We start from the raw sequence: 25,338 nt of genomic DNA on the forward strand, positions 1-25,338 counted from the left end.
TTTCTGATACCCTGACTCCTGATGGTCTCCTGTCCCATGATTGTTCCCTTGGCAAGGAACTTCAGAGCTATATGACCCTCACGTTTCACCCCTTCTCCACAACTATCAGATATCCAGCCATTCACCAAGACCTATGAGTTCTTTCTATGATTTTTAAATGCTACTTTTTAGTAATTTTTAAATTTTAAAAATTTAAAATTCAGTAAAATTCACTTTTTGGAAGTGTATAGTTCTGTCCTAGTTAGTTTGGGCTGCTGTAACAAGAATACCATAGCTTGGGTAGCTTAAACAACAGCCATTTATTTCTCAGACTTTTGCAAACTTGAAGTCCAAGATCAGGGTGCCAGCTAGCATAACTGGGTTCTGGTGAGGGCCCTTCTTGGGCTTCACAGATGGATGCCTTCTTACTGTATCCTCACATCCAGAGAGAGAAGTCATCTTTCTTCTGTCCTGTCTCTTCTGATAAGGGCACTAATCCCATCATGAGGGCTTCCTGCTCATGCCCTTCCCAAAGGAATCCTCTCTGAATACCATCACACTGGGGACTAGGGTTTCAACATATGAATTTTGTGGGGTGGGGCGGGGGTGGGGAGCACAAGCATTCAGTCTGTAGCAACTTCTGTGAATTTTTTTTTTTTTTTGAGATGGAGTTGCACTCTTGTTGCTCAGGCTGGAGTGCAATGGCACTATCTCGGCTCACCGCAACCTCCGCTTCCTGGTTTCAAGCAATTCTCCTGCCTCAGCCTCCTGAGTAGCTGGGATTACAGGCATTCACCACCAAGCCTGGCTAATTTTGTGTTTTTAATAGACACAGGGTTTCTCCAGGTTGGTCAGGCTGGTCTCAAACTCCCAGCCTCAAGTGATCCACCTGCCTCAGCCTCCCAAAGTGCTGAGATTACAGATGTGAGCCACCATGCCCGGCCAGTTCTGTGAATTTTAACACAGACATTAATTCATGCAACCACCACTACAAACAACATACGGAACAATTTCATCACCCTTCAAATTCTCTGGTGCTGCCTTTTTGTAGTTTAAATCCTCTTTCCTCCTGAACTCCTGGCGATACTGATCTGTTCTCTGCCTTTATGATTTTTTCTTTGTAAGACTATTATATAAGTGGGATTATACAGATTTTTTGAGACTAGCTTTCACTTAGCATAATGCATTTGAGATCTATCCACATTGTGTGTATCAAAGATTCGTTCCTTTTTATTACTAACTAGTATTCTGTTGTATGGATGTGCCATGGTTTGCATACGTATTCACCCATTGCATTCCCAGCAGCAGAATATGAAAGTCCTAGTTGACCTGTATTTTTGCTGGCATTTGATATTTTCAGTTTATGCAGTTCAGCCATTCTAATAGGTGCGTAGTCGTATTTCATGATGGTTTTGATTTGCATTTCCCTAATTATTAATGATATTGAACATCTTTTTATGTGTTTGTTTGGCATTCATACATCTTGTGCCCATTACGATATGTGTTATGTCCATTGTCATTATCAAAACCCTGTTCCAGGTGGTTATTATGCCTTTTTATATCAACATTGTTGCTCACCTACTGCAGCATATGCCAAGGTCAAAGCACTGAGCCAGGGACTTTATGTACCTAATCTCATTTTATCCTTAAAATCTTTGTGGAATTAGTAGTGCTTTTTATTTTTGTGGTGGAGAAAATAAAGACCCCATGTTCAAAACATACTGAGTGCCTACCATGTGCAACGAGCCAGTTGTACCCATCTGCTAGTCCTGTGGGACTAGCAGTCACTGACTTTAAGCAGGTCAGTGTATGAATCAATTTCCTTTTCTGTTAAATAGGGATCTGTATTATGATATGTTCTCTCAGGGTTGTTGAGTGAGGGGTTTTAAGAGAGAATGCAGGAAACATGCTGAGCAGGAGATCTGGCTCATGATGTATTCTGAGTAAATGTTAGCAATAGCTGCTTCAGTGTTCTTCAAACACCTCATACTGACCTGAGGTGGTTTCTCTCCCTCCCTGGCCACTTTTATAGTCGGTAACAGAAAGGTTAAATGTGCCAAATGTTTTACTTTGAGTCCATTCCAGCTCCAATGTTTATGTAAAAAATGATATCATAAAGGGTTGATCTAGTTAGCAAGGTTGTTGTGCTTACAGTAGGCCAGATTGTGGAAACTATCATATTAGTAAAAAAGAAATTGGGCTGGGCATGGTGGCTCACGCCTGTAACCCCAGCACTTTGGGAGGCTGAGGTGGTCAGATCACCTGAGGTCAGGAGTTCAAGACCAGCTTAGCCAACATGGCGAAACCCTGTCTCTACTGAAAATACAAAAAATTAGCTGGGCGTTGTGGTGAATGCCTGTAATCCCAGCTATGCAGGAGGCTGAGGCAGGGGAATCACTTGAACCAGGGAGGCGCAGGTTGCGGTGAGCTGAGATCGTGCCATTACACTTCAGACTGGGCAACAAGAGCGAAACTCTGTCTCAAAAAAAAAAAAAAAATCGTGATACAAGTAAGATCTTTTAAAAATTATTAAATCATCCATCTTGAATTATGTGAGGCTTTATATATGGAAGCAAGAATATGTTTAAAATTACCTCCCTGCTATTTCCTGCTAGATTGCTGGGGCTTGTTTTCTCTTTATCTTGCCATTGCCAAGCATATATCTGATGCCTGCTGTGTGCCAGGTGTTAGTCTCTCTAATCCTCACAGCAACCCTTTGAAATAAAAGATATCCGCATTTTGCAGAGGAAAACATTGTGCCTGAGAGGCCAGTTGCCCTGCCCAGTGGAACCCAGTCTTCTGACTGAGTCCTCTGCTCTTATCGGCACCCACTCTGCCTCAGTCTCATTGTGATGGGGGCATGAAAGCTACTGTCACTAGGAACACTGGCATACCTTCCCCCAATAATGGCATCTGTTTCCTTCACGGGGACTGTTTCCAGGACCTTAAGGTCACACTTGCCTACCACAAGCCCTGAAATTAGATGGTTTTATTTTGTCTAAAAGGCCCACTGTGGAAACAGCATGAACTTTGAAGTCAACAATAAGTTCAAGTGGTGTCTCCACCATTTTATTTCACTGCCTATGTGATTTTGGCCAAGTTACTTAAACTCTCAGAGCCTGTGATTCTTCACCTATAAAATGGGAATAATACATACCTGGTAGAGATGTGGAGAGAATTAGAAATAACACAGTAGGCTGGGCATGGTGGCTCATGCCTGTATCCCAGCACATTGGGAGGCTGAGGCTGGTGGATTACCTAAGGTCAGGAGTTTGAGACCAGCCTGACTAATATGGTGAAACCCTGTCTCTACTGAAACCACAAAAAAATTAGCCAGGCATGGTGGTGTGTGCTTGTAGTCCCAGCAACTCACGAGACTGAGACAGGAGAATTACCTGAAACTGGGAGGGGGTGGCAGTGAACCGAGATCATGCCACTGCACTCCAGCCTGGGCAACACAGTGGGACTCCATCCCAAAAAAAAAAAAAAAAAAAAAAAGAAACAGTGCAGTAGAGTGCTTAATAAGTGCTTAGGACATTGTAGATGTCCTAACCAGATGTCCTTATTAACTGGTAGCTACTATCATCACCATTGCAGGGCCTTCTGACTTGTCTTGGGGGACTGAAGAAGCTGTCCAGAGTAGTGGTTAAGAATATGGGCTCTGGAGTAAACTGCTTGGGTTTAAATCCTTGTTCTACCACTTATCAGCTGTGTGACTGCATAACTGAATTCCTTCCTGTACCTCAGTTTCTTCCATCTACAAGATGGAAATAAATAACAGTTTCTACCTTGTTGGGATAAATGATTTTAAAGAGTCGAGAACTGTCAGGAGGTTGAGTTGAAATGAATTTATTTTAATCATCTACTGCCATTGTTTCTTCCCATGACATATGAGTCTCTTTTAAATTTATGATAACATTTCTTCTTTCCTTCCTACTCAAGTTGAGATAATTTCTCATTATTTGTATTTCATGCTGATAAAAACATTTGCTGTCACATTTTTCCTAGAAATGCAGATTAAATTGTAAAAATTACTATTTTCATCTAAGAAATTGGATTAACTAAACCTATAAAGGACAGCTTTTTATAGAGAACATAATTGAGAATTTTTTGTAGAATTACTATAAATAAAATCAGGGGTAGTAAATCACAATTTTATAGGTAAAAATATTAAAAAACCTAACCAGCTGCCTGTTTAAAAAAACACACATACATATTCCATTATTTCACAGAAATTATTTGATTCTCCTGTTTTAATCTTGAATTTGGCTGGGTTGCATGCGAATTACTCTTTTTCTCCTTCAAGATGATACCAGTCAGATGGGCCCATAGTATGTGAATCTACCAGGAAGAAAACAGCCTCTTAATTTACTGTATGTCTAGAAATCAAATTTGACTTATACCCACGGGCAGTATGTGGTGTTGGCTGGGTTTGCATCATTATTCTGAAGTCTGTACTGATGTCCTGTGACTAATATGTTCCAGCTGTCTAGGTCACTGCTTTGGAGTACAATTTATTTGTAGTAGTGATGCTGCAAATAGGAAAAGCCTTCCCTTTTGTTGGTTGAAAGCTTTCCTGGTAATTGGCAAAACAAGCATGCCTCTTGTTTGGAGAGAAACTGGAAAGGCGGCAAAAGAGTCAATTGTACACAACCACTTTGGAAAACAATTTGGCATTAGAGGAGCTGAACACGTGCAATCCGTAGCCCAGCTCTCCTCTCCTAGGTATATACCCGGGAGAAATTCTTGTCTGTGTGTACCAGAGGACAAGCAGTAGAATGTAAATGGCAGCATTATTCAAAGTAGCAGAAAATTGCAAAATCCCCAGAGGGTCCCCAACAGTAGAACAGAGCAGTAAACTGTGGGTATGTTCACACAATGAGAACTGTATCGTGGTGACAAAATGAATGAACTAAAGCCACATGAGTCAACAGGGATGAATCTCAAAATCTTAAGAGGCAAGTCTAGAAGAACACATACAGTATTGTTTCATTCATAGTAGGCTTAGAATCAGCAAATCACAACAACATATTGGTAGCACATATGTGGCAAAACCATAAAGAGGAGCCAAGGAATGACTGACTCAAAATTCAGGCTAGTGGTGAATCTTGGTGGTGGAAGTGGTGGTGAAGGATGATTGAGAGACATGCAATCAGGAAAGACACACACACACGGCTTCCAAAAAAAGAAAAAGAAAATCTAAACACTGACTGGTATTAGGTACATGCGATTTATTTTATTATTCTTTACACCTATATATGTTGATAGGTTAGTTATCACTGCATAACAAACCTCAAGACTTAGCACCTTAAAACAATAATACACATTTGTCATCTCACTTAGATTCCATGAGTAGGCCAGGAATTTGGGAGCAGCCAAACTGGTTGGTTCTGACTCGCAGTCTCTCATGAGGTTGCAGTCAAGATGTCAACTGAAGCTGCTGCCATCTATTTGAAGGCTTGACTGAGGCTGAAGGATCTGCTTCCAAGATGGCTCACTCACACAGCTGTTGCCAGGAGGCCTCAGTTCCTTGCTGGTTCTTGGCAAGAGGCCTCAGTTCTTTCCCACGTTTATCTCTGCAGAGCTTCTTGAGCGTGTCCTCATATCAGAACAGCCAGCTTCCCTCCGAAAACAGAGATAGAAGGTGGAGTCTTTGGACTTTTGCAGTCTCATGCCAGCATTTCAGCAATATTGTAGTGGTTCCTACATGCCAGCCCTGTTGTTCCCTGTGGGACGGGACTATACAAGCTCATGAATACTGGGAGGCGGGTATCACCACGGGCCGTCTTGGAGGCTGGCTACCACAGTTACGCACTTTTAAATATAGTATATTTCACAGTAAACATTTTTTTAGAGACAAACTAAATTGGCGAGCTCATTTTTCTTTAGTAATAGTGCAGCCATCCATTTAAATGGGAAGTTTTATAGATATTGAATGTGTTACCAATTAGTATGGGTTTAAAGAAATGTCAGTGATGTAGCTGAGCATTTGAGTGGCCTGAGCTTGCCTGACAGGAACGTGCCTGAGGCAGGGGAGTGGGTGCGAAGGGACATGAGGAAAGGAACTTCAGTAATACTTGCGCCGGGATCTGTAGTGGGAGATGGGATTATATGTGCCTGGACTTCATTCTACCTGTACCTAGATCTGGCAACAATTTGAGACTCTTGATTTTGAAGAGAATTCTCCAGATGAAGGGCTATTGTGATATTAAAATCTGTTCCAGCCCCATACTTTTTCCCAAGACCATCTTTAATGAAAAAGGAGAGACAGGTCCACAGCTTGCTACTCACCCCCACATCTAACAGCATTGCCAAAAATGACCTAGGCAAGCAAGGACAGGGGCCTTAGCTTAAAAATCCATGCAACGATTACATTCTAATTCATAATTTATACTTGTTTTAATATTAACAACTTTTAAATTATTGATTCATTTGCTTAACCTTCCCTCACCAAAATCTTTGAGTAACATTGATGTTTCTGGAAGCTATGTCATGTTTATTTTTCTTTAGCTTTGTTTAGCTCTTGGCATAACTTCTTAGTGAGTATTCCTGGGGGTCCAAGTGCTCTGGGTTGTGAGGCAGTGAGTCGCACCATCTCCCCTTTGTGGATCCCAACATCCTTGTGAACAGGTGTTGCAGCCCTCAGGTGAGGAAGCAGCCGGAAGAGGTTCTCTCCATTTTTAATGAAGCTAAAAAGTGGAGGAGATAGGCCTGAAAGCCAGGTGCACGGGGTTCCGGACTGGCTTTCTTTAGGCTTTTGTACACCAGTACTTCGCGTGTTAGTCACTGATACCGCTAACTCTCTGTGTCGACAGAATTCTGTTGATTAGCAGATGAAGCGCCAAGTCGGGCCATTATGCAGAAATGTTACGTTCTCCCCAACTGTAGTTTTGATGGTGCTTCCATCTTTATTTGCGGAGAGCTGTGTTTGTGGCATTATATTCTAGTGTATTTTGCGTTTTATAAAAATGAAAGGAAAATCCTCAACAGCAAATGATAACTGCCTTTCATTATGGCGAGGTTAAAAATCGCCAGGGATGCAGTGCGATGCTTGTTTTCCTTCCATTAGTGAACAGTGTGCTCTTTTGAGGAAGAAGGGAAAAAAATAAAGTGCATATATGTATATAAATGACAAAAATACATTAAGGGTTATTGTGTCCACAAGAGAAGTACAATTACTAATAGTAATTATAGTAATTGGTAATAATGATTATAGTATTAATGGTACTATTAAGAAAGATTGTGAATATATGCTTTCAGGGAGCACACTGCAGTGCCCGGCTGCCTCCCTGGTGTGATGTGTTGTTTGGCCATTTGGCTGTGGGGCTGGTTTTAAGGAAGGCATCATGTGTGGGAGCAGGAGGGTGGAGGTGACCTGTATAGTGAGACAAGCCCGGGGCTTGGGGTCAGAAGACAAATAGGAGTTTAATCTCTGGTGCTTTCTAGTTGAATATCCTTGTCAGAAATCATCTCTGACGCTTAGCTGCATTCTGTGGAAAATGGGATCCATAAACCCTACTTACCTCACAGGGCTGTGATCAAATGTGATGGGTAATGCCAAAACAGAAGGTATCGTCGTGGCAACAGGAGTATGACTTTCAGGCCACGATACCACTGTGCCGCAAACTTGTGTGTATTGTAGTTGAGTGTACTGTAGATTGGATCTGAATACCGTCGCTGGAAAGGATTTGAGGAGGTTGAGCAATTCCTGTGTGGTTCTAGGTGGGTACGTGGATGCCTTCTAAGTGTGGTCTCAGAAATCCAAGGTCAGAGTAAAGCTCAAGGCATTGAAGCCCCAGTTTTTGTTAGAGTGGATGTTTGGGCTACATCACTGCCCTGAAATTGCTGTGATTCGACAGGAACTGAGGCAAACTTTCAGCTATAAGATGAAGACCTAATGCATGGTAACTATAGAGAATAATAATGTATACTTGAATTTGCTCAGACAGTAGACCTTATGTGTTCTCACCACACACACACAAATGGTAACTACACTGTATGGCTCTTTTAGAATTTATCTAGCAAGTTTTCTTGTTTTTACCAGAAAACTCCTCAAAGAAAAGGGAATTGTATGAGGTGATAGACATGTTAAGTAGTTTGTGGCAATCATTTCACGATGTATACATATATGAAACCATCACCTTGTACACTTTAAATATATGTAATTTTTATTTGTCAATCATACTTCAATAAAGTTGGAGGAAAAAAAAAAGAAACTTACAGAGGAATTCCTTTATTCCAAAATTTCCTAGAGTGGGTGGGGCTGATAGTTGTTCCCCACATTCAATATGTGATGAGATTATTTTTTCTTTTTTTACTTTTTCCCCTATTAAAAAATTGTAGCAGTATTTTAATTTAGACGCTTATCATATATTAAGAACATGTTCTCAACTGAAATATTATTAACTGTAAAAATTCTTGGTGATAACATGCATGTTGCTTTGCTTATTCTTGCAGCGTGACGACAGCATGTATGATCCCTGAATGGGCCTGTGGGCATATTTAGTCATTCATTTTTGATCAGGAGAAAGAAGACAGCCATCATTTGAAAGGTAAGTAAATATTTCTATGCAGCTTTTTATTGTAAAACATTTTCAACCATACTGAATAGAATTAAGAGAACGTACAATGAGTTCCTGCGTATCTACACCTTAGCTTTAACAGTTATTAGCATTTTGCCACATTTTTTGGTGTGTGTATAGGTTTGTACAATTTTTAGCTGAAACATATAGAAGTTGCAGATATTATGACGTTTTTTCCTAAATTCTTGGGATGCAGCTCTTACAAATAAGGATATTCTTCCCTGAAAGACATTTTAGAACTACATGACACGGAACCATTTAATTAAATTTATAGTTTTGTACTGAAGTGTGTAACTGAGTTATGCTCCCTTCATTGTTGATAGAAATAAAGTCAGATTAAAAACATTTTTAGGCGAGGTGTGGTGGCTCACACCTGTAATCCCGGCACTTTGGGAGGCTGAGGGGAATGGATCACTTGAGCCCAGGAGTTCAAAATCAGCCTAGGCAACAAGGTGAGACCCGTCTCTGGAAAAAATACAGAAAAATTAGCTGGGCGTGGTGGTGCACACCTGTGGTCCCAGCTATTCAGCAGGCTGAGGTGGGAGGATCGCTTGAGCCCACAAACTCGAGACTGTAGTGAGCCGTGATGGAGCCACCGCACTCCAGCCTGGGTGACAGACAAGACCCTGTCACAAAAAACAAAACCCAAAACCATTTTTAATAGCAAGACCTTGTGTCTACAAAAAATTAAAAATTTAGCCAGTCATGGTGGCACATGCCTGTAGTCCTAGCTACTTGGGAGGTTGAGGTGGGAGGATCACTTGAGCCCAGGAGTTGGAGGGTGTAGTAAGCTATGATTATGCTACTGTACTCCAGGCTGGGCGACAGTGAGTCCCAGTCTCTCTCACTCACACACACGGAGAGAGAGAGAGAGTGATTTCTTTAATGAACAGATAAGTAATATGAATTTGGTATGCGAAAAATCATGGAACTTGTACTGTACATATACCCCAAGAGAGAAATTACTGTGCTTTCTTCATGTAATCTACCCGTCCCCGCCATGGCTGATGTTTCATGGTTAGGTCAGTGGATCTGATCACCAGCCCCACCTTCTCTCTGATCAGGATTCACAAGTAGACCAGGGCTGGGCCTGGTGGCTCATGCCTGTAATCCCAGCACTTTGGGAGGCCGAGGCAGGTGGATCATTTGAAGTCAGGAGTTCAAGACCTGCCTGGCCAACATAGTGAAACCCTGTCTCTACTAAAAATACAAAAGTTAGCTGAGCAGTAGTGGCATGTACCAGTAATCCCAGCTACTCAGGAGGCTGAGGCAGGAGAATCACTTGAGCCTGGGAGACGGAGGTTGTGGTGAGCCGAGATCACGCCTCTGCACTCCAGTCTAGGTGACAGAGTGGGACCCTGTCTCAAAAAAAAAAAAAAAAAAAAAAAAATTAGATCAATCTCTGTGCTCTAATGTGATCAAAGATCTTAGCTGATTTTTTAAACCTAAACTTGTAGGAGAATGTGGAAAGAATATGACTGGTACTGTGAAGTTGATGTTATATAGGTTAATATATTAAAATCAGCAATAGAGAGATTAAAAATGATTCCCAGCCTCATAATTTGACTACCTACATTGAAACTTTACTTAAAATCTCAAAGACATGTTCAGCTATGATTACAGTTGTAGATCTTTACACATTATAGCCAATTACACCATCAGGTATCTGTGGTTCTTGCAAGATGGCTGTCGACTGTTCTCCTTTCCAATCTCAGTTACTATTTATTTATGGTATCTTTCTCAAGTGGTCCCTGTGTATCTAAGCATTGCTTTACAGACATTTGTATCTATAAGGTTGCCTATTTAGAGCATATTTTAAAGGAAGTCTATTTAAGTGAGCCATTTAGGGCAGCAGTGGCTTCTTATACTCTCTTTTCTGATTTAGAACAAAAGGTCAGTGATAGCAGTAAAGGTTCTTCAAAAGATACTGGCATTCAGGAGGAGTTGTGTCTGGAATCATGGGTAGCTCAGAATGATTGAGTTTTGCTTTTTTATTCTCTGGCCTCTGTATGGTTATGCTTTGAAAAGATGAGGAGGAGTGAGTGGGACTCCACGTGAGGCAAAGGGGGCTTTGAAGGATGAATGAAGGGAAGACATATGGGGCCCTGTCTAGTCCTAGACCACTGAGATATGGTGATTTTAAAAAACTTTCTACTGAAGTAGAAGATACATATGGAAAATAGACATATTATAAGTGTATAGCTCAATATAACTTCACAGATTGAACACATCCATGTAAGCAGCACCCAGATTAAGAAATAGAGCATGACTAACGCAATCTCATGCTTCCTTTTAGACACTACAGTTGACTCTTAAATAATTTGGGGATTAGGGGTGCAGTTGAAAATCCAAGTATAATTTTGTCTCCCTGAAAATGTAACTAGTAATAGCCTACTGTTGACTGGAAGCCTTACTGACTTACTACATAACGACACACACACACACACACACACACACACACACACACACACACACACGTATATATTTTGAGATGCAGTCTTGCTCTGTTGCCCAGGCTGGAGTGCAGTGGCACGATCTCGGCTCACTGCAACCTCCACCTTCCGGGTTCAAGTGATTCTTCCTCCCGAGTAGCTGGGATTACAGGTGCGTGCCACCATGCTGGGCTAATTTTTGTATTTTTAGTAGAGACAGGGTTTCACCATATTGGCCAGGCTGGTCTCAAACTCCTGACCTTGTGATCCACCTGCCTCGGCCTCCCAAATTGGTGGAATTACAGGCGTGAGCCACCGCGCCCAGCCAACGACATATATTTTTTGCATTCATAGCATACCTCAGATTTCCTTAATTTTTTTTTTTTTTTTTTGCTATTTGTAGGCTATGTGGTTTATCTGTGAGCTTTTTCAAATTGTTGCAAATCTCCAAAAAATTTTCCAATGTGCTTATTGAAAAAAATCTGCCTTTAAGTGGCCCCTTACAGTTCAAACCAGTGTTGTTCAAGGGTCAGCTATACCCTTGCTCCATGGATGACTACTCTCTTGACTTCTGGGAGCATAAATTAGTTTTGCATTTGTCTTTTCTTTGTGTGTGTGTGTAATATATAATGCAGATTGTACTCTTTTGTGTCTGGCTTCTCTCAACAACATATTAGATTCCTGCATATTATTGCATATAGTTTAGTTATTGATTGCTCATTTTCATTTCTATAGAGCATTCCATTGTGGGAGAACATAACAATTTATTTATTTTACTAGATGTGGGTAATTGTTTGGGTTTACCCATCTGGGGCACCCTCCAGAGGAAATGGGACTTAAACAAGGTTTTCTCCTCATCATGGTTATAGTGGAGGTAGTACCAGGTTGTGCCCAGCTTCTGCTGTGATATGAGGGAGCAATCCAGACAGCAGCGAGAAGATTGAGACACACTTGGGAGAATTGGGTGTGGTTTCATCAGTGCTGTGCTGATTCCTGCTGCTCTTCCTGTGACTCACCATGTCCCTTCTCAACGTCGTTCCCTACTGGCACATGTTTTCTACGTCCTCTTCTCTGCTATTATTGCTTTCTCTACAGCTCCACCAAGGAGACCGTGCAGAACATATCAAACAACAGGCAATTGATGAATATTTAAAGTTCATTAGGTGTTGATATTAAGTGTTAGGTGAGGGGCAAAGAGCTGAACGTTTGGGCTTGCCCTTGAGGAGCCTGTAGTATAGTTATCAATTCACAGGTATGGCAATGGGCCACATCCCTGGAAGCCTGTTGTACTGTAGAGTTCAGGGATGTAAATTCAGAGGCTTACATGGGCCAGGCTGGTAACGTGACTGAAATGAATGGGGTTGCTCATAAGGATTGATGGGCATGGTGGAGAGCGAGTGTATATCTTCTGCCCAAATATCAACCCAACAAACCCTGTCCAGCTCAATTTAGCAAGTCCACCACTTTCCAACCTTTAGAGAGTAGAGTCATCATTATATAATAAGAAAGTGTTCCTCAGAGGATTTGGGTGTTTTTATGGGCAAATTCTGTTTTTATAAATAAAGTTTTATTCAAAAAATCATGCTCATTTGTTTACATATTTGCTATAACTGCAGGGTTGAATAGTTGCAAAAGAGACCAGGGTTGAGTAGTTGCAACAGTGACCATATGGCCTACAAAGCCTAAAATATTTACCATCTAGCCCTTTACAAAGAAGTTTGCCAGCTCCTGCTTTACTTCATAAAAGCAAGGACATAGTAATCATAACCTCTGTGGTCATGTAATAATCTGAGCCCATTAAATTTAGTGTTAATGTTCTCATTCATGTATTCATCCAACACGTATTTACAGAGTGCTTATTGTATTTCAGGCATAAAATGATGATAATCAGATATGGTTCTTGGTCTTGAGGAGTTTAAAAGAGGCTCCTCTATCACTTCTTGGCCTTTTGGCTAAGACCAAGTATAGTAAAAGAGTCTCCTATGAATTTGAAATTCCATTCCATGATTGTGCTGTCTATAAATAAAAAATATGACATCGTGGTGTAGGGGCATCCCCTGTCAGCTCTTCTAGTTATGCAGGTAGCGCATTTCCGTGTGCACCAACCACATGGGGCTTATTCTTAGCATAGCTGCTTTTAGAATAAAAAGTATAATATGGAAATAGAACTAAAAATCCTCAATTTAAAACTATTATGTCAGCTATCTTTATTAATTTTATAAACTTGATAAACACTTACCCTACATAATTTGATTTTTTGCTTCCGTAATGAGGAGTATGTAATGTGATGTTTGCACAATTACTGTAGTTTTAAATGTCCTAATTGTTTACATGTGGTAATGCCAGACTGTCTGAAGGTAGCCACGTCTGGAGAAGGGCTGATGAGTTCTGAAGTGCTTACTAAAGCAAGCCAAGCAGACGGCCAGTCTTGTGCTACTTTAATAATAAACCTCAATAGAAACAACAGTCAACCAAGATAATAGAGTTTGGATAATAAAGTTTGGAATGCAGCATAACACATTAATCTATCTCTGTTTGTGTGCTTATCTATTTGCTTATCAAAGTCATAAAAGTTTGTTTCTTCTTAGTAGAAAATATAGAAGTATTTTTTTACATTAAGGAATTTGAAACTTGTTTTTAACATCTTTTACACCTGTGTAGCATTTTCATGTGTGCTTGTATATATATTATGGGTGGACACTGGGGCTGTGAGTGACTGCCCATTCACCACCCCTATACTGTCCTCAGACCAATGTAAAGGAAGCAAGTCAAACCATATCAGTGAACCATCTTCAGCCACGATGTCTGTATCATTGCCTTCTTTCAGCCTGAGAGGTCTTTCAGGAAGTGGGAATTTGTTTGGATGTTATGGTTGCAGTTATTTAGCTATGTGCAGTAATTCAAAGATGTGAAATGCAGGAAGCCCTGGTCATACTTACACATGGATTTGGGAGCTATCAGACATCAAATGGGATGCTATTTGTCACCTTTTGAGGCAGTGATCTGGGTGACCCACAGTGCTTTCCTCTGAAATCTTAGGCTTCTGAAGAAACCACAGGGAAGGAATGTGAACTGGTACAATGAATAGCTTAATGAATGTGATGAAAACTCCAAACTGGTTTGTTTTGTTGCCAAAATTAATAAAGTTAAGGTGTAATTGATCTTTTTTTTTTTTTTTTTTTTTGAGATGGAGTCTCGCACTGTCACCCAGGCTGGAGTGCAGTGGCACGATCTCTGCTCTCTACAACCTCTGCCTCCCGGGTTCAAATGATTCTCCTGCTTCAGCCTCCCTAGTAGCTGGAATTACAGGCACCTGCCACCATGCCTGGCTAAGTTTTTGTATTTTTAGTAGAGACGGGGTTTCACTATGTTGGTCAGGCTGGTCTTGAACTCCTGACCTCGTGATCCTCCCCCATTGGCCTCCCAAAGTGCTGGGATTACAGGTGTGAGCCACTGCGCCTGGCCAATCTTCTTTAGGAGGAAGAAATGATTTATAGCCATTCATGTCTTCTACTTTTTGTGTTTAAAATGTTTTAAAGAATTCAGTCATATTCTTTTTAGTGATTCTATATGGATAGTTGTGTAGAGGAAAAACAAGAATTGAGAAGGCTGAGAATATAAATATCATAGTTGTTTTCTTACAAAGTTGGAAACTGTAGGCTTAGTTCTTTTGATTAAAAATGACATTTTCTGAAACAAATTTTATGACAGGCCAAATTCCTTGTTCTGTGGCATTGGAAAAAATGAAGTCTGTTCTATATAATGTGGAGTTATCTTGTCAGGAAGTCCAGCCTCGAAGTGTTGCTCTGTCAAGACTAACCAATTAAAATTCACTTTAATAGTCCTCAAGTTTTATTTTTAGAGGGGGGAAAGTACTGAAGGTATAGGTAAATTTAGCTTGATAGAACAGAGTGCCTTGGTTGCAAGTGACAGAAAACCCATTTCAAACTGTCTCAAGTGAAAAAGTCTATGGACTTAAGTAATTGCAAATCTAAGGATTGGAGCTGCCTTCAGGAGGGGCTAGACTAAGGGTCAAAATGATGTCATGAGGATTCATCTTGGCTACATGTTTTTGGGCTCTGAATGGAGACTTCTAGCAGCTTCAGGTTTGCTTAATTACAAACAACCTTCCTGGTCATGATGAGTCATGTACCTCGTGCTGGACCAGTGGCTGTGGCCAGGTATATTGGCCTGTTCCGATTGAATAGCCAGATCATGTGCTTCACTCCAGGGCCTGAGGTCAGCACATCTTCTGCAGAAGATGAAGCATAAACTGATGATAGCTGGGAATGGTTCCCTCCAGAGGTGAATCAGGGCAGTTACCAAGAGGACTGGGGGTGCTGGGAGGTACACTAAGTATTATAATGATTATTATTAATGTATCTTTTAATGGTTTAAAAAGCATTTTCAGATATATTCTTGTTTGACCTTTAGGAGGTATTGGGGAGGCAGGATAAAGAAGTGATTAAAAACATGGATTCTCGGGCTAGACTAGGTTCGGTTATTAGCTTGCATGAGCTTTTGACCAATTACTTAACCTCTTTGTATCTCAGTTTTCTCAGATGTGCAATGGGGATAAAGGTATTTACCTAAAAGAGTTCTGAGAAGGATCAAATTAATGGACATTTGCAGGGCACTTAGAATAGTGCCTCATGGATGCTAGCCTCTCTATCCCTGGTTATTACTGTCAACCTTTAAAGCTGTCCTGCTGGCCGGGGAGCAAGTGTCCTCTTCATTTGACAGATAAGGAAGTTCAGACTCACATGACCTGTAAGGGTCAACACTGGTTTGGACCTGACTTCTTCCCTGTCCCCACACTTGCCTCTGTGTTATGATTGTGGGCCATTTGGGTTAGTAATAAATCAAGGAAGCAGAGAGGGAAAAAGCACTAGAAAGTAGGCCTGGATTAAAGTACCTGTGTGGTACAAGAAAGGCAGTGTTTCTGTATATTCCACTTGAACGTTGGTCTTTAGCTTCTCACATGAAGGGTGCCCCCAGAAACATTTAAGAGAACATTCCTAAGAAGAAATTGTTCCATCTTGCCGGGCACATGCTTGAGACAATCAGCCATATCCAGGGTGGGCACTTGCTTGGGAAATGTTTGCTGATGGTTTAATCAGATCCAGTATTCTGAGTTTCAGAGGAGACAAAGCTTTGTGTGGTCAGGAGGTGACTTGAACCCATCAATGTGGTGTGAGGACAGAATTGCTGACTCTGAGAGGTTTGGACCACTGCAGAGTGCTGTTCTCATGACCGCCAGCCAGTTCTGTCTGCAAATAGATGCCATTTTCCTCATTAGGAATATTTTCCCACAGTTGTTGAGAATGTTTTGTGGGGAAATTATCCAAATGACTTAATGAAGGAGATTTTTCTCAAGACTCAGATGTTGGTATGGCCCAGACCAACTCTGACGACAACAGTGATTTCTTTGTATTATTTACTGTGGACTCAGGACATTGGAAGCTTAAAGTATTTGTGAGTAATCTCTGATACGCTCCCAAGCTATGCAGCTATGAAAGCAAGGAAAAACTTAGCAGAAAACACAATTTTGGTGCTCTCTGCAGTGCTTTTGAGGAAAAATGGTGCTTGCCATTCAGCATTCACAAAGCTTGCTGGAGGGCCAGAGCCGCTTCTTCACTGCAGGACAGGCTCTGCCCTGCGGTTGCTGTTTCCTTGCAGACGGCCACTGTGCCTGGGATGTGGGAGTCTCAGATATTTCATAAATGGATCATGGCTTTGTCTTTTTCTCAATTTCTTTTGACAAGAAATTGTTTACCATGTAGATGTCTTCAAGAACTTCACCTGTGAGTCCTGCATTACCTCTGTCTGGACACATCACATTGTTTTTGTTGTTTCTTTAGATGAAGGATGTGGTGTCTGAGTATTGATTCCCACACCTGGCTTTACAATGGTGTTCATATTCCAAAGAACAACACCTATTCAGAGAGTAAAGGGATTAGCTACTTATTCTAGAAAAATGATCCTAAGTTTGCCAAATATTTGTGGGAATTATAATAGGTTCTTAGATGTAATCCCACTTATTTTGTTCTTAGCTCCTTGGGAGTCTTTTGCCTTGCTGCATAGTCAGGGATTGAATGTTAATAGTTCCTTCATTGCCTTTAACCTGACCCCATTTTACATCTGAGAAAACAAGGTCAACCTTATTTCCTGTAATGTCAGCAACAAAAGCAACAACATTATTATTCATTATGTGATAGGCACCACTCTGAGTTCTTTTGTTGGTTATCCTATTTCATATTCTCCACAACTCTGTGATCGTTATTCTCTAGATGAGGAAATTGAGGCACAACCTGCAGCCTCAGGATATGGCTGAGTGGCACAGGTCTGCTCTTAGCATCACAGACGCTGTACTGCCGACTGGTGTGGCCAGTGTCCAGTCCAGGGTCTCTACCACTGGCTGCACATTAGAATCACCCTGAGGGATTTTAAAAGCACTGAATGTGCAGTTCCATAACTCCCCGCCCCTTACATACTTATTTACTTGGTCTGGGGTCTCAGTGGAGGTTGCTGTGCATTCAGAACTGAGAATATTTTTGAAGTAGAGCAATAGCTCTTAAAATTTGGTCCCTGGGATGGCAGTATCAGGTAACTTGTTAGAAGAGGAAATTCTCAGGCCCCACCCAGATCTACTGAATTGAAACTCTGGGGGTGGGGTGTAGTGATCAGTGTTTTAAGAAGTGTTCCAGGTGATTCTTTTTTATAAAAAATATTGTAGTAAAAACACACAACATAAAATTTGCCTTCTTTACTGTTTTTAAGTGTATGGTTGACTAGTGTTAAGCACGTTCACATTGTTGTGCAGCAGATCTCCAGAACTTGCAAATCTGAAACTTCATACCCATTGAAACCCATTAAACAACTGCCCTTCTCTCCCTCCTGTAACCCCTGGTAGGAACCATTCTACTTTTTGTTTTCATGAACTTGACTACTTCACATACTTTGTCTAGGTGGTGATTCTTAGGCATGCTCAGGTGTGAGAGCCACTGAACTCCAAAACTCACTTTGGCTCTCTCCCTATAGTTGCCCACTCACGTCGTTAATATCAACCATATTGTAAATCCCGCACTCCTGTGCATGCCCCGCTCTTTCTAGTCCTGTGTCTGCCACCTTGATGTTCTGTCACTTTAATCAAGTTACTTAATTTCCCTGAGGTGATTCCCTTGTCTCTATAAGTGAGGGTTGAGGGGCTTGGGGGGTGGGCCCTAACTTGCTGTGGTAAATGTTAAATCATTAGACACTTGTGAAAGTAATTTGTAAGTTGTCAGATGGTATAATAAAGAAATATTAGGTATAGATTGTAATCGTCGTCTCTTTTTAAATTGTAGGTTTTGTTCTTATTGCAGTCATACACCTTTGTTTTTTAAAGGATTCCATAGTTCCATAACGCCTCTTGCGAAAGACTTAAGTTCCTGTTATGCTTGTTTCTCTTCCTCCTCCCCCATTTCTTATCTGGCGTTTACAGTGTGTAAACAGGAGTCACAGATGTGCTGGGTAATATAGTATAGTTTGATTACTTTAAATTTTCTGCACACACACAAATTGTGTTTTCCTTGGATTTTAGTAATTGTGTCTTGTAAAGTTTTTCTATGCACTTACCACTACTTTAACCACAAACAGCCTTCTATGTGAATTTCCTCTTAATATTTTAAGCCATATCAGCTATCTTATCAATTACATCTTGGAGAAATCTTACCTGGAGTCTTACGCTTTGCTCCAGTCCAGACTACTTGCTCTCTAGGCCTGCTGTGTACCACATCTTGGGATCCTCTCTTTAATACCTTTCTGGGCATTTCTCGTATCTTGCCTATGTATTGGATTCCCAATTTCCCTCATCCCATATCCTCTTCTTTCTTGGTTTACTCCCGTATTTGGGAGGAGCACATTTTTGGAAGCGTCCTAGAAAATTTCATATGGGAGGTAAGACTTTTGAGTTGTTATATGTCTGAGACTGTCACATTCACGTTTAATTTATAGTGTGGCTGAGGATAGAATTCTGGATTAGAAATCACTGACCTTCAGAATGGTGAAGGCATTGCTCATTATCTTTTAGTATCTAGTGTTGATTGTGAGAAGGCTAACACTGTCTCCCGGTCCTTTGTAGGTGACTTCATTTTTCTTACTTTTTTCTCTCGGGTTTTTTGTTCTTCTCTTTATTTTCGGTGTTCTGAAATTTCATAATATTCCTTGCTGGGGTCTATTTTCATTTCTTGGAAACTTGCATCCTTCATTTTTAGAAATTTTCTTGAAGTGTATCATTGCTGAATTCCCCCCTCTGTTTTCTCTGTTCTCTCTGTTCTTTCTTTCTGGAATTCTGTTAGATGTTGACTTACTATGACAGCCTTACCTTTTCTTCCGCTTTCCACATCTGCTTCTTAGCTGTATTCTTAGGATATTTCCTACGTTTACCTTCTAACCCTTCTATTCAATTTTTCATGTTTGTTATAATGTTTTTTAAAAATTTTTTGACAGTTTTTTAATTCTCTGATTGCTTTTATTGTATAGAATCCTACTATTTCATGACAGTATTTTCTTTTAGTTCTCTGAGGAGGTTAATGATTGTTTTTTAAGCTTTTTTTGCGTAATTTTTATTTCCTTTGAGTTGCTTTTTTCCTCTGTTTCTGTCTTTCATGTTAGATATTTTCTCTATGATCTTTGAGTGTCCATTCATGATTAAGAATGGGGCTTTACAAACTGGAAGATTTGGCTTCTTTGGGCCTGTTAGTTGCTATCATCTATCAGATTTCCAGCTTTAAAAAGTTTAACATTTTAATCTTTGCCCTATTATCTTTGTCCTTGTAGATTTATGCATTTAAAAAGAAATAATTTTCTGGTATTGGGGTTTTAGGAGGGAGAGGAGCTGAATATGTGTGTTCATCCACTGTCTTTAACTGGAAGTCAATATAGAAGTCTTAAAAAAAAATCCAGGTCAGAATTTGCAGCATTGGCATCTGTTCAGACACATACCTGCGGTGGTGAGCATTAGCTTGGTGTTCTTTTATTTTATAAAGCATGGTATATATTTAGATGGTCTCAGCAGAGATCTTGGCTTTCTTGTTAACTGTGCAGCAGCTGCCTCTTTTTCTTAGCTAAGAGCGTTTATTTCAGGTGTTAAAATGCCAATACATTTATAAATGATAATTGGGCCTTGTGATAAAAAATAAAAATTGTAGAAAAAAAATCCTTATTGATGTTCCTGAAAGAATTTTCCAAGGGTAAGCATATAATCCTTAGATTAAAATGCAGCTGACACATTAAGTCTTCTTACATGAAAAGCTGAATTAATAGGTTTTAATGCCATTTGTCCTTGACCACCCACAAAAGGCATTCCCGCAGGCTAAAGAGACTGGACATAAATACAGCAAAGGGAGCGGGGCTATATTTGTGGTTTTGATCCCTCATAAATGCTTCAACAAAGCATCCAAGCTCAGACCATCAGAGAATAGGTAAAAAGCTATTGTTAGCCTTTCTGATAGCAGGTCTCTGCAAAAATTAAGCAGTTTTAGGAGAGCAGAGTGGTTCTTTTACTATAGGCTAACTGACCTTGGATTATTTCGTGATCTGCTCCTTGAGGTGATAAGCTCAGTTGCTTCTTGTCTTTTCTGAACGTTGGATGTATCCTCTGTCAAATACCAGTCCTTCCTTCTAGCTTACTGGAACACAGCCCCTCAGATGAGTGCCTTAGTCATTGTGTAGTAACCGAGATGGTCATTTCTGGCCCTGGCGCTGATTAGATAACAGAAGTCCCCTTCACAAGCTTCGCAGCTCTGTGCAGTAGCAGCCCTTTAATAGCTGTAACTTCACCACCGGGAAAGGAAAGGAAAGCCTCTCTGCTTTCATGCTGATTGCTATGGAAGCTTGCCCAAGATACTTCCCCTTGGATGTGCAGGGCTGTGTGCAAAACAGAGAAATTGCTTTCCACTTAAAAGCATTGGCCTGTTATTACTCTATGAACCTTTGAGGAAATCAGATTCAGAGGTTTCCTAAATATAGAAAGTTCCTTTCTCTCTTGTTATGAAAGCCACAAACAATCTAGGGGTAATTTTTTGTATTATTTTGAGATTGCATTAAAATTAAGAGGAAGGACACTACTGCAGAGATGCCTGATTGTTTGTTGGGTTTCTTAAAAGGACTAAATATAAATAAATTATGAATTCTTGCACGTTAGGAAAGGGACCTTTTTTTTTGTTGTTGTTTAATTAGCTACTCCTGCCTTTCTCTATACTTGTTTTATGTCTTCTTCATGCTTTCCAAATCTGTCTTGTTCCTAATGTATATGGTAGTGAAATGAACTGTAGGAGCTATGTCCATTAAAGACATAGACAAGGGTTTTTATTGCTAAGAGGGAACCATGCAGAAGATGACAAATTAACTGACCATCACCCAGATTGGGTTTTCCTGAGCTGTGTCATCCCCGTTGATCATCACAGTTGTTGCCTCTGCCACAAGTGCACTTTTAAAGCTCCAGCCCAAGCAAGTTACCCCTACCTTAACGGAAGCAGCCTTAGTCTTCCAAAAGACTCCTCTGAATTCTGAGGGCCAGCCAAAGAAACTAAACCTTTTTTATGAAAAAGAAAACTATCACTGTTCTTTGTAGAAACTACCAGTTTCTGATCTTGCCTAGAACTAGTTCACTCCCAGGGCTTAAAGTCCCAGCTCTATGCAGTATTTATAGATGACAGGATAAAAGAGCCAAGGAAGAGCCAAATACTTACAGTTTCCAAGTGGATTTAGATTGTTTGCCCATAGGACAACCACTGTTTCACATTCTTTTCTTTTGCCACCATGGTATTGGCACTTAGTATGTGGTAATTATAATTTGGATTCTTTAACACACTTCTATTGACAGAAGCTTATGTATATACATTGTGGTGCAATGGGTGACATCAAAAGTGCTCTCAGGAAATGAAGGGTTGCACTTATGACATAGATGATTTTCTGATTCAAAAAATTTGTGAGCTATTATGAGACAGACAACAGCTTTGTCATTAGTCATTTGAGATTGTTATGAATAGGCCCCTCATCTGGTTGAGAATTCACGTACCCAGCTTTTCTATGGGAAAAATTGTTCTTCAGACAGAGCATGAATGAAATATTCTATCTATTATGGGACTCCCCCTGCTTTTGGAGGGGGATGAGAAGAAAGGGTGGCATTTATGGAATTTGGCTATTCTGCCAAAAGGGGCGTGCTCCTCCAGTGGCAGCTGTGGTGGCTGCTGGGAGGAAAGTGGGGACAAGGGTGACTCTGAGATGAGTGTACTCGATGAGGGGCTTCAGAGGTTACTGGCTTTTCACAAGAGACCTCAGTATATGATGCCTGTGTGGAGGTCACAGTTATGACATTCTCTGAGAGATTTACTGTTGGGTCTATAATGAGGATGAACTGGCCATTGTGTTTAAAGAAGTTGGGTCTCACCTGCAGGGTGAGCTGCCTCAGCACATCCATTACCTGTCTTCTCAGTGGGTACCTCATGGATCAGAAGCTCGGGCCGAGTGATACAGTGTTAGGTGGTTGGTGTGGTTCCCATCTCCTGCTTGGCTTTTGCTGGGAAAGTGTCTGTGGGTTCCACTCTCTCTAACGTGGGAAGGGATGCCAGAGGGAAAGGAAGAGGCAAGGCAGATGCCGCTGAGGTTGGTGCTGTAGTGGACATAGCTCAGGCAGGATGTGAATGGGGCTAGGGCTCTGGGAGTAAAACAGCTCTGGGAAGATCAGAAACATGTGTTAACATGAACAGTTACACTTCTTTGCTTTATTTCTTTTTTGATTTTCTGTGAAACTTAAAAAGCCTTTCAGAAGATATTGGAAATGTTTTTATTTATGCTTGGGCCATAGCTTTCTTGCTTTTGTTTTTTCCCTAGCTTTATTGAGATATAATTTGTATACAAAAACCTTCACATAATTAATGTATACAATTTGATGAGTTTGGACATATGTATACACTTGTATTACCACCACCACAGTCGAGATAATAAACATATCCATCACCTCCAAAAATTTCCTGTGTCCTTTGTGTGTGTGGGGAGGAGGGCGACGGGGGTAAGAACACTTAATGTGAGATATACCCTTTTTTTAAAGTTTATTTATTTTTTGAAACAGCATCTCACTGTCGCCCAGGTTGGAATGCAGTGGCACCATCACGGCTCACTGCAGCCTGGAACTCCTGGGGTCAAGGGATCCTCCTGCCTCAGCTTCCCAAGTAACTACAGGTGTGCACCACCATGCCTGGCTAATTTTTTTATTTTATAGAGATGGGGTCTTGGTAGGTTGCCTAGGCTGGTCTCAAACTCCTGGCCTCATGTGACCCACCATAGCCTTATAAAGCGTTGGGATTATAGGTGTGAGCCACTGTACCTGGCCCAGATATACCTTCTTCAGTTTTTAAGTGCACAATGTCTTATTGTTAACTATAGGCACTATGTTGTACACTATGTTGTGCTATGTATGGAACTTACTCATTTTGTTTCGTATGTAACTTCATATCTATAGAACAACAGCTGCCCATATCCACCCCCATTCCCTGGTAATCATGTAGTATTTGTCCTTCTGTGACTGACTTATTTCACTTAACATAACGTCTTCCACGTCAATCTATGTTGTTTTGCATGGTCGAATTTTCTTCCTTTTTAAGGCTAATACTTCGTTTTATATATATATGTATATATATATACATATATATACCACGTTTTCTTTTTAAAATGTTTATTCTTTTAATTGACATGATAATTATATGTACTTATGGGATACATAGTGAGATTTCAATATATATAATGTGTTGTGATCAGATCAGTGTAATTAGCATATTCATCATCGGAAACATTTGTCATTTCTTTGTGTTGGGAACATTCAACATCTTCCTATGGTACCACGTTTTTCTTTATCCATTCATCTGTTGATGGACATTTGTGTTGTTTCCATATCATGGCTGTTGTGAATAATGTTGTGATAAACATGAGCACGCAGGTATCTCCTCAAGATCCTGATTTCAGTTCTTTTGGATATATACCCACAAGTGGGATCACTGGGTCATATGGTAGTTTTTAACTTTTTGAGAAATTTCTATCTTGCTTTCTATAGCAGTTGCAATTTACATTCCCACCAGTAGTGTGCAAGGGTTCCAACTTCTCCCTGACCTTACTAGCACTTGTTATCTTTTGTCTTTTAATTAATAGCCATTCTCACAGGTATGAGGTGATATCTCATTGTGGTTTTGATTTGCATTTCCCTGATGATTAGTAATGTTGAGCATTTCATCATAAACCTCTTGGCTACTTTGATGTCTTCTTTGGAGATATGTCTGTTCAATGCTCATTTTAAAATTGGGTCATTTGTTTTTATTGCTATTGAGTTTTTGGAGTTCTTTATATGTAATAGATATTAATCTTTTTTCAGATACAAGGTTTGCAAATATTTCCCCCATTCTATAGGTTGCCTTTTCACTCTGTTGATTCTTTTCTTTGTTGTATAATACCGTATCTATTTTTGCTTTTCTTACCTGTGCTTTTGGTGTTATATCCAAGGAATCATTGCCAAATCTAATATCAAGAAGCTTCCCCACTGTGTTTTCTTCTAAGAATTGTATAGTTTCAGATCTTATGTTCAAATCCTTAATCCATTTTGAGTAAATTTTTGTATATGATGTAAGACATGGTTCAATACCATCTTTTGGATATAAATATCCAGCTTTCCCAGCACCCTTTATTGAAGAGACTATCCTTGCCCCACTGTGTGTTCTTGGCACCTTTCTTGAAGATCAATTGGCTATATGTACATGGGTTTATTTCTGGGTTGTTTATTGTGTTCTATTGATCTCTATGTTTATCTTTATGCCAGTACCATAATGTTGTGATTACTGTAGCTTCATAATATATTTTGAGATCAGGAAGGGTGATATTTCCAGCTTTGTTCTTTTTTTTTCTTTGTTTTTCTTGCTTAAAATTCTTGTGACTATTTGGGGCCTTTTGTGGTTTCATACAAATTTTAGGATTTTTTTTTTTTCTATTCCTGTCAAAAAGTTATCTTTGGGAATTTGATCAGGATTGCATTGAACCTGTAAATTGCTTTGGGTAGTATAGACATTTTAGCAATATTAATTCTTCCTATCCATGAATACCCGAAATCTTTACATTTATGAGCAAAGTTTTATAGTTTTGTGTACAAGTCTGTTACCTCCTAGGTTAGGTTTATTTCTAAGTATTTTTTCTATTTGGTGCCACTGTAAATGAGTTGTTCTCTTAGTTTCCTTTTTGGATTGTTTTGTTGGTGTACAGAAACACAATTCATTGTTTTTGTATTGAATTCATTTATTCTAACAGTTTTTTGGTAGGAT

The 25,338-nt window shown here is 40.1% G+C and overlaps 1 protein-coding gene and 1 non-coding gene across 2 annotated transcripts in view; both read left to right on the top strand.

The window, feature by feature from the left end:
• SGMS1 (sphingomyelin synthase 1) overlaps positions 1-25,338 on the top strand; it is a 310,538-nt gene that overhangs the window by 25,832 nt on the left and 259,368 nt on the right. The window contains exon 2 of the mRNA XM_030809298.1: positions 8,437-8,531. The gene's annotated coding sequence lies outside the window, so the exon portion shown is untranslated. The remainder of the gene's footprint in view (positions 1-8,436; positions 8,532-25,338) is intronic.
• LOC115834547 lies at positions 7,972-8,032 on the top strand. Its single transcript, XR_004029489.1, has one exon. It is a non-coding gene; the product is annotated as a U7 small nuclear RNA (small nuclear RNA).

The sequence above is a fragment of the Nomascus leucogenys genome, chromosome 3, assembly GCF_006542625.1.
Source record: "Nomascus leucogenys isolate Asia chromosome 3, Asia_NLE_v1, whole genome shotgun sequence".
In the NCBI taxonomy this organism is placed as follows: domain Eukaryota; kingdom Metazoa; phylum Chordata; class Mammalia; order Primates; family Hylobatidae; genus Nomascus; species Nomascus leucogenys.